General features: G+C 38.6%; 1 long non-coding RNA gene across 1 annotated transcript; it reads right to left on the bottom strand.

Annotated features, from left to right (window-relative positions):
* Positions 1 to 3,676: 3,676 nt before the first annotated feature.
* LOC149747849 (uncharacterized) lies at positions 3,677 to 13,112 on the bottom strand. Its single transcript, XR_016395141.1, has 3 exons — positions 13,009 to 13,112; positions 12,621 to 12,707; positions 3,677 to 3,705 (listed from the first exon to the last, which is right to left on the bottom strand). It is a non-coding gene; the product is annotated as an uncharacterized LOC149747849 (long non-coding RNA).
* Between the last annotated feature and the right edge of the window lie 2,061 nt (positions 13,113 to 15,173).

The raw sequence follows: 15,173 nt of genomic DNA, 5'->3' as shown, positions 1-15,173 counted from the left end.
GTTTCCTCATGAAGAGCTCACAATGGCTTTTCTTTTTTTTTTTTAACATCTTGATTGGAGTATAATTGCTTTACAATGGTGTGTCACTTTCTGCTTTATATCAAAGTGAATCAGCTATACATATACATATGTCCCCATATCCCCTCCCTCTTGCATCTCCCTCCCACCCTCCCTATCCCACCCCTCTAGGTGGTCACAAAGCACTGAGCTGATCTCCCTGTGCCATGCGGCTGCTTCCCACTAGCTATCTGTTTTACATTTGGTAGTATATACAATAGCTTTTCTTGATACCCTTTGCAGAATCCCAATCTGTGAAAGCTTTGGAAGGCTGCACACAGCAGCAGGGAGAGAGAATAAGATGCCCACAAAGCAGAGCTTAGGAGGGCTCCCTGCTGAACCGCCAGCTGTGGGGCAAGCAGCCAGCCAGGGAAGGTACGATTTAGGATGGAGTGTCCCTCATTTGCCCAGCTGGTCTAGATGGGCTCAAAAAGAATTTCAATTTAACCTATTCCAAAGCACCAAATGATTATTTTAGACCATGAGACCAGATGCTATACTTTCATTATCTTTCCTGATGCCTCTAGTTTTGGCTAAGAATCAAAATAGTTGTCAAGGTTGTCTTAAACTTTCTAAACACATATAATCCAAAGCTGCGTGTGTGAAGTGTCTCCAGACTCTTTTATTACTGCTTTTAAAATTCCCCGTAGACACTAACCCATACTGTTACACTCAAACACATTTCTACCACAAAGATTAAAAAGTACTTAAGAATATTTTTTTATTCTACTCTGTATCAAGGCCATAGACACACAAAATGTTTGGATCACTTAATAAGTTATAACATTCCATGTTTTCATAGTAAGAACAAGGACATAAATGATCATTTCCTGAGTTTACAGTGCAACGTAAAATTTAATCTGTATTGCTAATCAGACATCTTACAGCATAGAAATGTGATCAAAATGATCATTTGCTTTATCATGTCATAAAACACAAGAGCTTATTGTAGAACAGTGATACAGTTTAAATGGTAAGGAACTTTGTGATTCATAACAAAGAATCCTGTATATACTTGTTGCCATGATTGACCTTCCAGGACAAATATCAGTAGTAAAATAAGTTATGGTACAAAATAAAGTCAACAAGGTATCTATAGTGAAGAAACATTTGATTTCATTTAAGAAACTAAAACCTGGATTCTAGTTAACCTATATACAAAAATGTTCTTTTAAAAAACCCTAAGTAATCACAAATTTAGCTAAAACAGTTGAATGACGGCTCTTCTCTATGCTGTAAAACTATGGATCTCATCTTTGGAAAAGTTCAAATCATGCAGCAACCTGAAAAACAAATAAAAAGCACATGTTTCTTAGGGAAGATGTTTAAAAATAAAGAAGTAAGATCAAAGTTTACCATCGTAACCATAGTATTTCTTCATTTTCCCCATTTAGCATGTGTTTTCTAAAAAACTCCACAATTATCACTTCTAAAAAATTAACAATAATTCCTTAATATCATCTAATATCTAGTAAGTGTTCACATTTTCAATTGTCTCATAAATGCCATAATTTTTTAAAGTTTGTTTGAATCAAGAGCCAATTAAAATCTACTCACTGTGATTGGTTTATATGTCTTTTGGGTATTTTTTGATCTATAACATCCCCTCCATCTCTCTCTCTCCCTCTCACTCTCTCTCTCTCTCTCTGTCCTGCAATTTATTTGTTGACAAAATCAGATACTTAAGTGTTGAGTCTCCCACAGTTCTCATTTTGCTGCATCCCTGTGGTTTACTTTAATAATATGTTCCTTCTTCCTTTGATCTCCCCAAATTTAATAATTGGATCGAGAGGCTTAATCAGTTACAGGTTCAATTCTTTTTGACAAGACTACTTCATAGTGCTCTTTCGTCACGAGGCACATAATACCGGGTTGCCTCTCTTTTTGGTTGCTAACCACCACTGGTGATCTATGTACAGATCTACTAGTTTCATTAGGGACCGAAGTTGGTGATATTCTACTCCTATCATTCTTTATTCGTTTATCAGCCGAGGAATTGTGTAAAGAATAACTTCTGCTCATCTATTATGTGGTTGTCCAGTAGTATAACTCATACAGAAAAGGCAGAATAAATGCTGGTTTTCTTCCTCTTCATTCACCAGTTTTTGAAGTAAGGACTTGATCCCCTAGCATTCTATCATAATTTTCCCCCACTGAACAGGAGAAGCAGAAATACTGCTTAAGTATAATTCAACTTGGAAAATACTGTAAATGGAAACAAATCTTAAAAGTAGCTCTGTTTAAAATACTGCTGAAGGGAACTTCCCTGGCGGTCCAGTGGTTAGGACTCCACTTTTCCACTGCAGGGAGCATGGGTTCGACCCCTGGTTGGGGAACTAAGATCCTGCAAGCCATGTGGCATGGCCAAAAAAAAAGGAGATGAAAAAAAAATAAAATGCTGCTGAATATAATAAACATTTACTTCATACTCACTCTTTGTAGTCACTATGCTAAGCATTTCACATACATCAATATTATCATTTATTCCCTTGGATAGGTGAGTGCACTAAAGCTTAGAAGGTTTTGGCCCTAGGACACTTAGCTGATGATTGTAGCATGACCCTAAGTGGTGGAGCTGGGATTCCAACCCAAAGTGGCAGCTTCCAGAGCTGACACACACATTCAGACAAAGGGCACAGGAGTTACGAGGGCCAACGTGGTGCGGCAGGCAAGCCTCTCACTATCTGAACCCAACCTACCTTTCCGGACATACCGCCTGTCTTTTTCATAATTAAAATTAAATAAAATAGCAAGAGAGAAAATTACTTAGCAAATGTTAGGTTCAATCATATACCAAACAAGGAAATGCAGGGCATTTAAGGCAGTCATATTTTAAAGTCATCTAGAAACCCAACAGTGGCTATATCTAACCAAATATTTTAAAGTGTCATTTTAGAGTTAAATAAGATCAAGGTGATTTTTAAATAAGATGGTCACTACCACTGGTTGTTCTTTGTGCGGAGTTCAACTCTTGGTCTTGGCTTATTTATGTTCTAGTCCCTGGTTTTTGTCTTGCTGTTTGGCTTTCTCTCACTGTGTTATCGATTAATGCTCACCCAGTTGCAGAGAATGATGGAAGATCAAAAGCTACAATGAGATGAACACTGCTTATTATGATATATTTTTTAAAAATTATGATATATTATGAAGCTTTGGTGGAAGAGGAGGTTGAATCTAGTGTCCGCAAAACTATCTGGCACCAATCTTGTGAAAGCGTCCACACTACCAGACACTACCAGAGGCCATCAAGAGCTGGCTGTGTCTGGCTTTTGTGTTCACATCTAACTCTGTGCATAATCCGGGCCTCCGACGCTTCACCTGCATGCAGATTAAACACTTTGTTATTATTTTCTTACGCTGTGACATACTACTGAAGTGCAGGTTCATATGAATAGGAAGAAATGAGAGCCACGTCAACTGCTGTTTATAGGAGGTCATAATTTCACGGTGCTGGGATTCTCTCTCCTACCACATTGCTACTCACTTCATTCCTTGTTCTGTAAATGGCATTGGTCCACAAATGCAGATGAGGCTTTCTATGTGTCTAAACTTCTTTCCAAAAATTCAGAAAGCAGAGCTGGTGAAATGTTTCCCCGTTTGTCGTTCCATTCAGAAGTAGGTGCTGAGAGAACAAATTCAAGGTCAAATCTGGAGAAAAGAAACACTTTTTAAAAATCTATTACATTAAATATATTATGAACATGTTTCCAGTTCAATAACTCATCTTTTTCTCCCCTGGAGAACAAATGAATATATGAAGGTTGACACGCTTGCTAGAAAAGCACTAGAACAAAATGTAAACAAACATTTTGCAAAAACATACAGGTAAATCCACATTTACTAAAGATAAACTTTTGCTACAGATAAGAGAATAATTTGACATTTTCTATTGCACTCATTAGAAAGAGAGCTCCAAAGGATCTCAGAGAACTCCACATTTTTATTAATAATTCACTTGTATAAAGCACAGTAAAAAGCAACAACCAGTGACATGTGCATTTTCATCTGACTCAAACACTTCCAATGAGTCCTTGACCCCGATAACCAACGGCCTATCTGACTTCTTACTGTTACTGTCTTCATGGCTTCAACCTTGACTTACAGTATCCCTGTGCCACACCCGATGTCACTGCTGTGAATGGCACCACAGTCCGTTTGGTTGCACAAACCAGAAACCCAGGATTGATCTGCCTCACCCTCCACGTCCAAATTCTTCCCAATCCTAGCTCCTAACTCTGTGCTCTGCTTCTCTCAGCCTTCACTGCCACACCCTGCCTGTTCTCTTTCTCCTTCTGTAATGTTTCTACCACACCCCACTGTTCAGTTTCTTAGCTCAAGCATCATTTCCAGGAAGCCCCACCAGTCTGGAGTCCTTTCATAATTACATGTGTTGTAGAAATGTTTCCCTTTTCCTCTTCTTTATAGCCTTTCTATCAGGCTGTAAATATGTGGCCACCAAGGTGATTATTCTAGTAATGTCTACCTTCCCCATTAGACCAGAAACTCCGTGAGAGCAGGGACCATGTTTGCTTGGGTTATCACTGCACCCCTAGTGGCCATCACACAGGAGACACTCAAACACTATGGAGTGAAACATTTCAAAGAAAAGGGTACAGAATTACGATCAGAAAGAAGCACATCAAACCAAGCCTCACAAGGGAACAACAGACCATTTCTTCCCACAGCTCTGCAATCTGTTAAGTGAACTGCTGATGAACAGCCATAGCAAATTCAAAATTCTAAGCTCTACCTGCTCCCCTGCTCCCTTTGCTACATTTCTGCAAACACAATTAGTTCTTATCATTTTCAGTAGCATCAGATCGAATGTGTTTCTACATTTTCCACTTGAGTAATATGTTAATCTCAATCTTAAGAAAACGCTGAAGCGAATAATTTCTCTCGTGAGGTGGCCCTGGGAGCCAAACATCAGAACAGAAGCAAGACATGGCTGGAGCTGTGGTCCTTGCCTGGCTGGGCTGCAGCTGGGTGAACGCTCCCAAGAGCGGACGGCCCAGCACAAGCATACAGACCAGCTCAGGGCGCCAGCCGGGGCTACAGAACCCGTCCCAGCTCTCACCAGACCCAGCCTCTAGGGCTTATAAGTCCATCTGTGGAACAAGGTGGGAAAACTATATGCTCTCTTACAATTCTAATATTCTGATTTTGTATTTAAAAACCCAACAGAGATGTGTTTTATTTCTTGCCTTCAAGGTTCCCATTTCACTTTAGCAGCAATAGGAATCCACCCTATACAAAACAGTACCCCAAATACTATCTTTCGCTAGCATTTTTTCCTTCCCAGCACTTATAATTAAGATAGCGTTACGTAATTCTGGAATGTGATGTTTGTTTGCTGCTCCATGAGGCCAGAGTCCTGGCCTGTCTTGTTCATACTGTATCCAGGCCTGGCTTGAGGCAAGTGTGCAAAAAATACTTGATGAATGAATAAAGGAATTTATTTAGCAAGAAGCCATATTGGTTAAAAATAAACACTATACTCAGAAGAACAAAGCCATATGCTGGCATCTATGAAATTACATATAAAAATGTATGTGAACTTGTAAGGGCATTTTTCTGGGAAGAAGGTCTATAACGTTTCATCAGATTATCAAAGGGGACGCAAAATCAGCTGTGGAACCACTATCTTAAGACGTTTCTAATTATACATAGACAACGCAATAAAATATAGCAACTGCCTTGTTAAATTACAAATAAAAGATAGTCTCCTCTGCCTCTATTTCCAATCAGTCTGTCACTGGAATAAAACTGCTAAGATATATAAATCAATACTGGCGTCCTTTGTCATCTGAATAAAAATCTTAATTTTCCTTTAGTGAGATGCTTTAAAAAGAAAAAAAAGCATAATCAGTGGCATGCTTTCTGCAGGCATCTACTAAAGGGTGAAAAATAACTGTGATCCTTACATAAATGGTATAAGTTCCTCATGTATTTTGTATTTATTCACATATTGATCCCCTGGGTATACCTTTGGGTCTCTCGATGGAAAACGTGACCGGGTGGCATGAATGCAATTTTCAGGGGGTTGTAAGGAGGCTGACAACCTGTTTCTCTTCTCCTTCACAGCCCTGGAAAAGACCTTTCACTGGAGCAGGAGTAATCCCAAGGTAAGACTCAAGAATACATGAATGAAGGACTTCTTATACCATATCAGGATACAGATGGTTACTGTGGATGGTTGCTTCTGAATTCTTCTGAAGGGCAACTTACTGTCTGAAGCATTTATAGCCTTCAGGCATGAGGGGACGCACTGGCAAATGTCCTGAAACTCCTTTCTGCCCTATGATTTCAGAAGTGCCAGAAAGGACTGGGACTTTTGAAAAGGTTACTTGAAAGTAAATTTCGAGAATCCATAAAGTGCAAACCAACATGAGAGAGAGAGACAGAGAGAGAGACAGAGAGGCCTGCTTCTGATGAATGTCGAAGTCTAAATGTCAATGGAAGTAAACAAGCTTGTCCAAAAAACATTACTTTAAAGTAGGCTGATAAATGACCTGAGATAAAAAAAAATCTTGAAATATAAACGTGTGCATTCAGTCTAAACCATACGCAGAGCCTGAAGTCATTCAACAACGTATTCCCTCCTCCTCCAGGCAATCAGCTTCCCAGACCCACTCCTTCCTATTTCTTACACATACATAGCCCTGCCTTCCCAATTTTACTGCCACAACTCCAGGTCCGGCCCTTCTATCTCTTGTCTAAGATGCTGCTCTAATAAGTTTACCCTCACCTATCTGGCATATCCTTGTTATACTAGTTCTCCTAAAAACCCAGATCCAATCTCACAACTTCTTTGCTAAAGCTTCAGTGGCTTGTCACTGCCCACAAAGTAGTATTTCAGAGTACTTGGGGTCCCAGCTTTTCCTGGTTTCTCTAGCTAAAGAAAAATACTAGAATCTGCAGAAAAACTTGCTATTTGCTCATGGGAAAAACAGCTCACAAAATAAACAGCTAGGGGTTAAAAATATTTCTCAAAACGAATCTGATTAAACACTTGTGCTCCTCCAAATGTTAGTGGTCGCCCATGAAAACAAAAGGCTAACCTGGAAAATAAGTTTGGGACTACTGGGTTAAGAGAAGTTAAATAGATTTGTTTAGAATTTCTCAAAGCCTTGAATATGCTAAGTTTATATTAAGCTTCAAGAAGATAACATAGTATACATTATTTCTCAAACTTATTTAATCATAGAGCCCTTTAGGGGGAACACATGAGTATTTCAAGGAATACACTCCAAGAAACACACCCCTGGCTCTTCCCTGATGGAGCAGTGGTTAAGAATCTGCCTGCCAATGCAGGGACATGGGTTCAATCCCTGGTCCGGGAAGATCCCACATGCCACGGAGCAACTAAGCCCATGCACCACAACTACTGAGCCTGCGCTGTAGAGCCCGCGAACCACAAATGCTGAAGCCCACGTGCCCTAGGGCCTGTGTGCCGCAACTACTGAGCCTGCAACTACCGAAGCCCACGCGCCTACAGCCCATGCTCCTCAACAAGAGAAGCCACTGCAATGAGAAGCCCAAGCACCACAATGAAGAGCTGCCTCCGCTCGCCACAACTAGAGAAAAGTCACACGCAGCAACGAAGACCCAATGCAGCCAAAACATAAATATATTTAAAAAAAAAACCCAAAAAACATTGGGAACTGTATTCAATACCTTGTAATAACCTATAATGGAAAATAATCTAAAAAATATATATCTGAATCAATTTGCTTTTCATCTGAAACTAACACAATATTGTAAATCAACTATACTTCAATAAAAAAACCACCCCTGGAGGACCATCTGGGAGGAACAGAGGTATAGGGCCCAGATTAGGGGCCCACATATCTGAGTTGCCTCACAGGCTGGGGGAAAAGAAAGGCGTTCAAGCACCTTGTTTAACTTGTGCTTCTGGAATCACTGGATTTTGCTGTCTTAAATGGGACTTACACATTGCTGGTCCCCAAACTGACAGCAGAATATAGAAAAACATTTACCTTCGAGAGGCTATTGTCAAAATGGATCAATAGGCCTTGGTACACTTTGACTTAGTGATTCTTTTGGTGAATCTTTATCCTGCATAGTTAGAGAGGTACAGAAAAATTTGTACTCACTATGTCAAACAGTAGAGGGTTGGTTAAACAAATTATGGTATGAACTCAATGGCCAAATACAATGCAGCTATTAAAAATCATGGTGTAGTGTGAGTTTTCCCAACTAGAGCTACTGGCAGTTTGGGCAGGACAATTCTTTGCTGTCCTGTGCTGTCTTGTGCACTGGAGGCTCTTAACAGCATTCTTGTAGGCTCTTAACAGTCTCTACCCACTAGGTGCCGGGGAACCCCTTCCATCAGTTGTTACGATCAAAAACGTTTTGAGACATAAATGTCCCCTAGGGTGTCAGGGTGTCGGGCGGGGAGAAACAGAATCACTCCAGGTCGAGAGCCACAGGCTGAAAGTATTCTATACATAGAATACACACAATTCACTAAAAATGTAGTTATAAAAAGTATAGTCTGTACGGCTACATTATTTAAAAATACAAAAAAATAATGTGTGCATTTAAGTGTATAAGTGCGTGCATGTGTGTATGTATGTGTGTGTCTGTGAGAGAGAGAGGGAGAGAAAGAGAGAGAAGGAGAATGGAAAGATACAAACCATAATGTTGTTCCTTGGATGGTAAGATTATGGGTGATCTTTTCCCTTATATATTTTTCTATACAAATATGTATTAATTTTATAAACGGGGGAAAATCATCAAATCATCAAATTCTACTATTTATAGAAAACAATATGCTACTAACTTTACTAAAATAAGGTTATTATCTTCAAACATGACTGCTTTGAAAGGGAAGGAAAATACTTATTCTATTTATATATTACAAAATGCCATCCAGAAGTCAATCTCACTGACAAACTGTCCTGCAGCTCAAAAAGAATTCTGCAAAAGCAGAGAACTCAGAGCAGGCGCATTCTACTGGGGGAGGGGGGAGTACCAGCGTGTAAGACTGAGTCAACCAGGTCTCATAACACTGCTCAGTAGTCGAGACAGAGATAAGTGAAATTTAATTTGGATTTCCGTTTACATAGTAATTAGCTACACCTGCTGCTGTACATATTTACCTTCTACTGGAGTTAACAGTCAAGTGTAATAAAATATTTGGATAAAATTCAGGCAAGCTAACTTTTTTTTTCCGTTGAAATTTTAAGCTTAATGACATGAAAAGTGAATTGAAACAGAAACATCCTAAAAGAGTACAAATGCTCTACCTATTTTCGGCAATTCTGTTAAGTTTAGCAACATGGGAAAATGAAAAGATCCATTCCCTGGATTGCATGAGAAGATAAGCCAACACAATATCCTGTTCCCTGTTATACCCCCATACAGGCACTTGGGAGACGCTCACAGGAAATTGATGAGTAAATGAATGTTACAAATATGCTAATTCTGGGCGAGGCACCCACGTCTGCTATCTCATGGCCCCCACTCCCAAACAACCCTATGACGGAGATATCAATGTCCCTGTTCTACAGATGGAAAAACTGAAACTCCCTCAGATCAAGTGACTTGCCCGAGGTCACAGGTTAATAAGTTTCCATCATACAACAATGTTTCAAAGAATTTCCTTTGGCAACTGTGTTATTTGGATAAACTCTGAGGACAAGCACAGCATGCTTACTGAAAATGAAAATATTAGATCATACATCAGTCTCAGTATACATTTTTCCTATCCTTCCTTGTTCCCCAAAGGATTGAATGGAAAGCTGTGTCCTAATCCTACAGAGAGTAAGGTATTTCATTTGTTTTAACTATAGAACTTATTTTTTTAATAGTCACAATCCAATAATAATTTAACCAAGGAGATGTGTTCAAGTTTCACATTCTGCCATCAGAAACTTTGTTACTAAAAGGAGCAGTGACATAGGAGAGTCAAGATGTAGGAAAGGGTGGTTTAACAGATTAAAAAAATTAAGCCTTAAATGTTAACTAAATGACAGATGTGACAAATTAAAACTACCTTATATTAAATTTGAACTTTCACTTTCCTTCTATGTATGGGACTCAACAATTATGCTCTGAATGAATAGTACTACCGAGAGCCATCAGTAAACCTTTAAGGCTAGGTTTCTCCTCTATCTGCATAAAACCTGAGAATATGGAAGGTTCCTGACAAATGTTCCAAAGCCATGTACATACACAAGGCCTCTGTGTTTCCCACTGAGGGTCTGACCCCAAGGCCTTTGCGTTTTCCAGGGAGGGTCTGACCCTGAGTCTCCAGGGGGGCACAGATTATCTGACGCTGGAAGTCAGTGCCAGTAGAGGGCCCCCAGCAAGGAGAGTGTACCTCCAGAAAGTGGAAGGAAAGGGAGGGAGCAGAGAGCGCACAGTAGCGGGAGCAGGCAGGTGAGAGCAGGGAGAGCGCGAGCGAGCAGAAGAGAGAGGATAAAGGCAGGCCAGAGGCAAAACACTCACTCCTCCCAGCGCACTGGAGCGTCTCACTCACTTAGAGCCAGTCATCCAGAAGTGAAAAAGAAGGGGCCTTTCCTCATCCTCAGTCCTGCAGCCTATGCAATTCCAGCAACCCAAATTATGTGGACCAAGCAAGACAAAACAAAACACACAGGGGACGTTGTTAAAGGGCACTTCATTTTCAGAAGCTGTCAACACGTGCCTTTTTACCAATTCTTTCTTTTTAAAAAAATTTTTTTTAACTTTTTATTTTATATTGGAATATAGTTGATTAACAACGTTGTGTTAGTTTCAGGTGTAAAACAAAGTGATTCAGTTATACATATATACACGTTACTTCTTATGTCAAGTTTAACATCAATGGATAGACTAAGAGTACAATGTCTGTTTGCTGAAATAATAGTAAATGAATTTTTCTTGTACAAGCAAACTATCTTGAAGAATACCATGTCCCCAAACTGTCAGAAATACGTTTTTTAAAAAAACCTAGCTAAAAAAGTGTAGCTATGCCTGCTTAAAGTCTTTTAAATGCTTGTTTAGGAAACAGGAGCTCAAACAGTCAAAAGAACACATGTATACAGAGGTCCTTCATAACAGCAACCCAAATATCTAAGCCAGGGCTTCACAATTTTTAAGCATTTACACTATCTTCTCTAGTCCTCACAACAGGCTTATGAAGTAAATAGGAAAGATGTCATTATTCTATTTTGAAAATAAAGGGACAGGCCCACAGAGCTACGTAATTTTTGAATACAGTTTCAAGCTAGTAAAGGGTAGACTGAAAACCAGAATTTAGGTCTTTAGGCTTTTTGATAAATGCTGCTTCCGATTTTCCACTTTGAAAATTAGTGAAAAAGACACTCGAAAAACCCAGGGATTTGTATTTCTTTAAATTATGCTCTAAATTGCCATGCAACTACTTAAGTATAGTACATATTCTTAGGTTTATGTTTTAAGTATGTAAGAAAACACTTCGATAATTAAATTCAGGTCGTCCTTCATTTGTGCAAATTATTTACTAAAAGAGAAAGAGGGAGAGGTTGGGAGACAACAGAGAGGAAAAGACTAGAAGGAACCACAGCATCACCTTAGTGAGGATGTTCAGAAAATAATCAGAAGAACCTGGAGCCCCTGGGACAGCTGGATTTCTGAGGTCTTTAACTTTTAAAATGTCTAGAACTTTATCTCTACCATACTGTCATAAACATAAATACTTACGTCAGATATTTTGTATGACTTATGAAGTTCTGCAATTCTTAGAAATAGTTTTTAATGATTACAAAAATGCTTCAGAAATATGACTTCTCCAATTCATTCTTCTTCTGAAAATTTTGTTTTGAATTTCCAACTGCTTTCATACCTCTTTAGGGTAGATGGAGTGTATGCGTGGTTAAATTATCTCACTTCCTTGGACTGTGCTAGGGCTCTTTTTTCAATGAAACAAATTGCCACCTTGCTGTCCTTGCTGCCTCATTTTACCACTGAATTCAGCCTGACTCAGACTTTTTTCTATTACCTATACCAGCATTTCCCAAAGTGTGTATTGAGGACCACTAATGATATTTAATACGTGTTAATGTAAATGAACAAAAATGAAGAGAATCTTGCTAAACAATGCAGAATGAATCCCCTTCTTGGAAAGTCACAATGGACATTGGCATAGTAAAGGCTCTAAGAAATCCTGTAGTAAAAAACCATGTTTATTTTTGCTTAACCTATCTCACCAGATTTATTTGATCTGTTCCCATTATAACAAGAAAATCTTGAATTACCAAATTGGCTACACTGCATCATTTTTAATGAAACCTAACTCAGTATAAATAATATAACATAAACATAAAGCCCAGTATTTATTTTATTGATACCTATTTGATGTCACATTGACCTTATCAAACTATTTCTTTGGGGGAGGTATACTAACATTACTTAACATTACTTACATTTAGTTTTTTTTTTTTTTAAAGAATTAGTGATTATTTTTGTTTGAAGGAGTTTCCTGGTCAGTTAAAAACTCCAACCAAAGGAGGCAGGGTATCAACTGACTAAACCTGTATGAATATTTAAAAACAGAGCTAATACCACTTTTATACCTTTTATCCTTAAATGCTAATTTCTCCAATTGGCTTCTCCAAATTATGTCATCCTCTGTTTTATTGAAGAACATCAGCTTCACTTTCCTTAAAAGAAAAAACAACTCAAAAAGTACGATTTCAATTATAGAATTTAAAATATGCATGAATGGAAAGTCTAAAATTGAACTAGCATGAATGCTTTTTAGTGCCAATTAGGTAACCAAAAATATCAAAAATAAAGGAATCAAGTAAATAAAACAGCTTGGAGTGGAGGAAGCAGAGTGAGAAATGACGACTGAGGGATAACATGTCTGTTGAGGTCCACTCAGTATTTAATCGATTTAGAATACCTTCTACTAATCTAGCAGTCTTACAAGGGGTAGTAATTAAAGACAAAATGACATACCTGAGACTGGGTATATTAGTCAAAGCATAACTCAGTACTTTAACCATTGGTGTGAAGCCTGTTCCTGCTGCCAATAAAAAGAGATCTTCCAATTCTCGGAACTGGGATATTTTAAAATTGCCCTCGGGATTGCTTACAGAAACATAATCTCCTAAACAATGAAATATACATAAAATCAGGAAAAAAAAAACTGAGACCGTTAACCTAGCTGAATTAAGAACACGAGGAGAAACAGTTGGCTAATTATCAGACTACATCTCAGTTTTTAAGGAATGTAAGGGGTTTTGAGAATACTCATTAGGCTCCCAAGTATGTCATTATACTCAAATTATCATTATAATCAAATTAATAATGAGATTTCATTATACTCATTTCCCAATATTATTTTCCCAAATCAACTGGAGTCTCTAACATACAAACCACTGCCAAATATTTAACTACAAATTATCAATAAAGGCTTGATTGCTAAACTAAAACTAGGCACTTCAAAAGCAGAGTCCGAGTATACCTGTCTTGCACAGTATAGAATGGAAAAATACATATTCACTACTTACGTACTGATTTTTTTTTTTTTTTTACGGTACACGGGCCTGTCACTGTTGTGACCTCTCCCGCTGTGGAGCCCAGGCTCCGGACGCGCAGGCTCAGCAGCCAGGGCTCACGAGCCCAGCCGCTCCGTGGCATGTGGGATCTTCGCGGACCGGGGCACGAACCCATGTCCTCTGCACTGGCAGGCGAACTCCCAACCACTGCGCCACCAGGGAAGCCCTACATACTGATTCTTAACCACAGTAATAAGCGTAGTAGGAGAGAAAATTGAAATAGAAATGTATTCTGATATCTTATGTTGTTAGTAAATGTGCTAACTTTGCCTCCATCAAATCTCTGAAAATACCTATCAATTAAAACAAGAGCTGTTCTGCATTTAATTCCCATAAAGACAAAGCACGATCAGAAACCGTACTTGGGGCATGCTACTTCCAAATTTTCAATCAAAACAGTTGAATAAACCCATTTCTGCTATGCAATTGATATAATCGCTATGTACCACTCATATAAGAGAACTGTCTTTAGGACATTTCAGAAATTTTCAATGTAACTTTAAAAATACAAAATAAAGCTGACCATATTTTTAAAACAATTTCAAATGCTCTGGTTTATTTTTAAATGTTTGGATGCTCATAATTTTTCCCTTTTTTGTCCATGGCAGGATAGTAAGAATGTTGTAGTAATTGATGAGTTAAACATTAGAAAGTAACAGAAGCTCCTTGTTATACTTTGAAAGGGACCATAAGATCAGAACATCCCCAGGAAGAAGTCAGCTGGTTGTTTACTAAAGCAGCCTCACAGAATGATATTAACTTGATAACTTTTGCCCACAGTCCAGTCCTTCCAATGTCAAAAAATTGATTAGACTCAGGCAAAGACTTGATTGCTAATGAAGTTCACAAGAGATTAAAGCACACATGCCAGAATGGCAATGGATTTTCAGCCTGACTACCTGCATCTAGTGACCTGAGCATTACATGCCCCATCCAGGGCATCTCATTCCCAGGATTGGAAGACCAAACCAGGGCATCTCATTCCCAGTATTGGAAGACCAAACATTTGGAACATTTGGAAGGGCAAAATCATCGTTTAAAAGTTGCTTGATGAACATGGAATTGAAACAAAGAAGTGGATAATTTTATAGGGTAGCTCACATAGGCCATATTGAGACTTCATGAGTTACCACTGCCATGCCAGTGTACAACCCTCTAGGTGGCACCAGTATCTGTGTCATGACTAGTTCCCCTAGATGAAGTTGAAAAAACACTGATCTTGCTATTTTGGCTTTCCTTTACCATGCTCTATGCTGACTCTCCACCCTGCTCTCTGCTACACAATCTCTATGGATAGGTTATAATACCATCAGTTAAGTTTCCAGCTGCTATATTACAATCATGTTGTCAGTCCTTCACAAGGTGATATCACCTTCACTAGATCTGTAGGTATTCCAAAATTCTTTAGGTTCACATTTATGTTCAATATTTTGATTTATGTAACCAAAGGTGACTCATCACATCTATTATATGTGGACTGCTGAGCTTAACTTTCAGAGAGCAGCAAATTTTCTCTATTTCCAAATTTTCGTGATCTACTTCACTCGATATTACTGCTAATAC

The sequence above is a fragment of the Delphinapterus leucas genome, chromosome 12 (genome assembly GCF_059928025.1).
Source record: "Delphinapterus leucas isolate spDelLeu-1000000601 "Yukka" chromosome 12, BTC_Dleu_Yukka2, whole genome shotgun sequence".
NCBI classification, from domain to species: Eukaryota; Metazoa; Chordata; class Mammalia; order Artiodactyla; family Monodontidae; genus Delphinapterus; species Delphinapterus leucas.
Note: the sequence above shows the minus strand (reverse complement) of the source record. Positions and strands in the feature narration are given on the sequence as shown.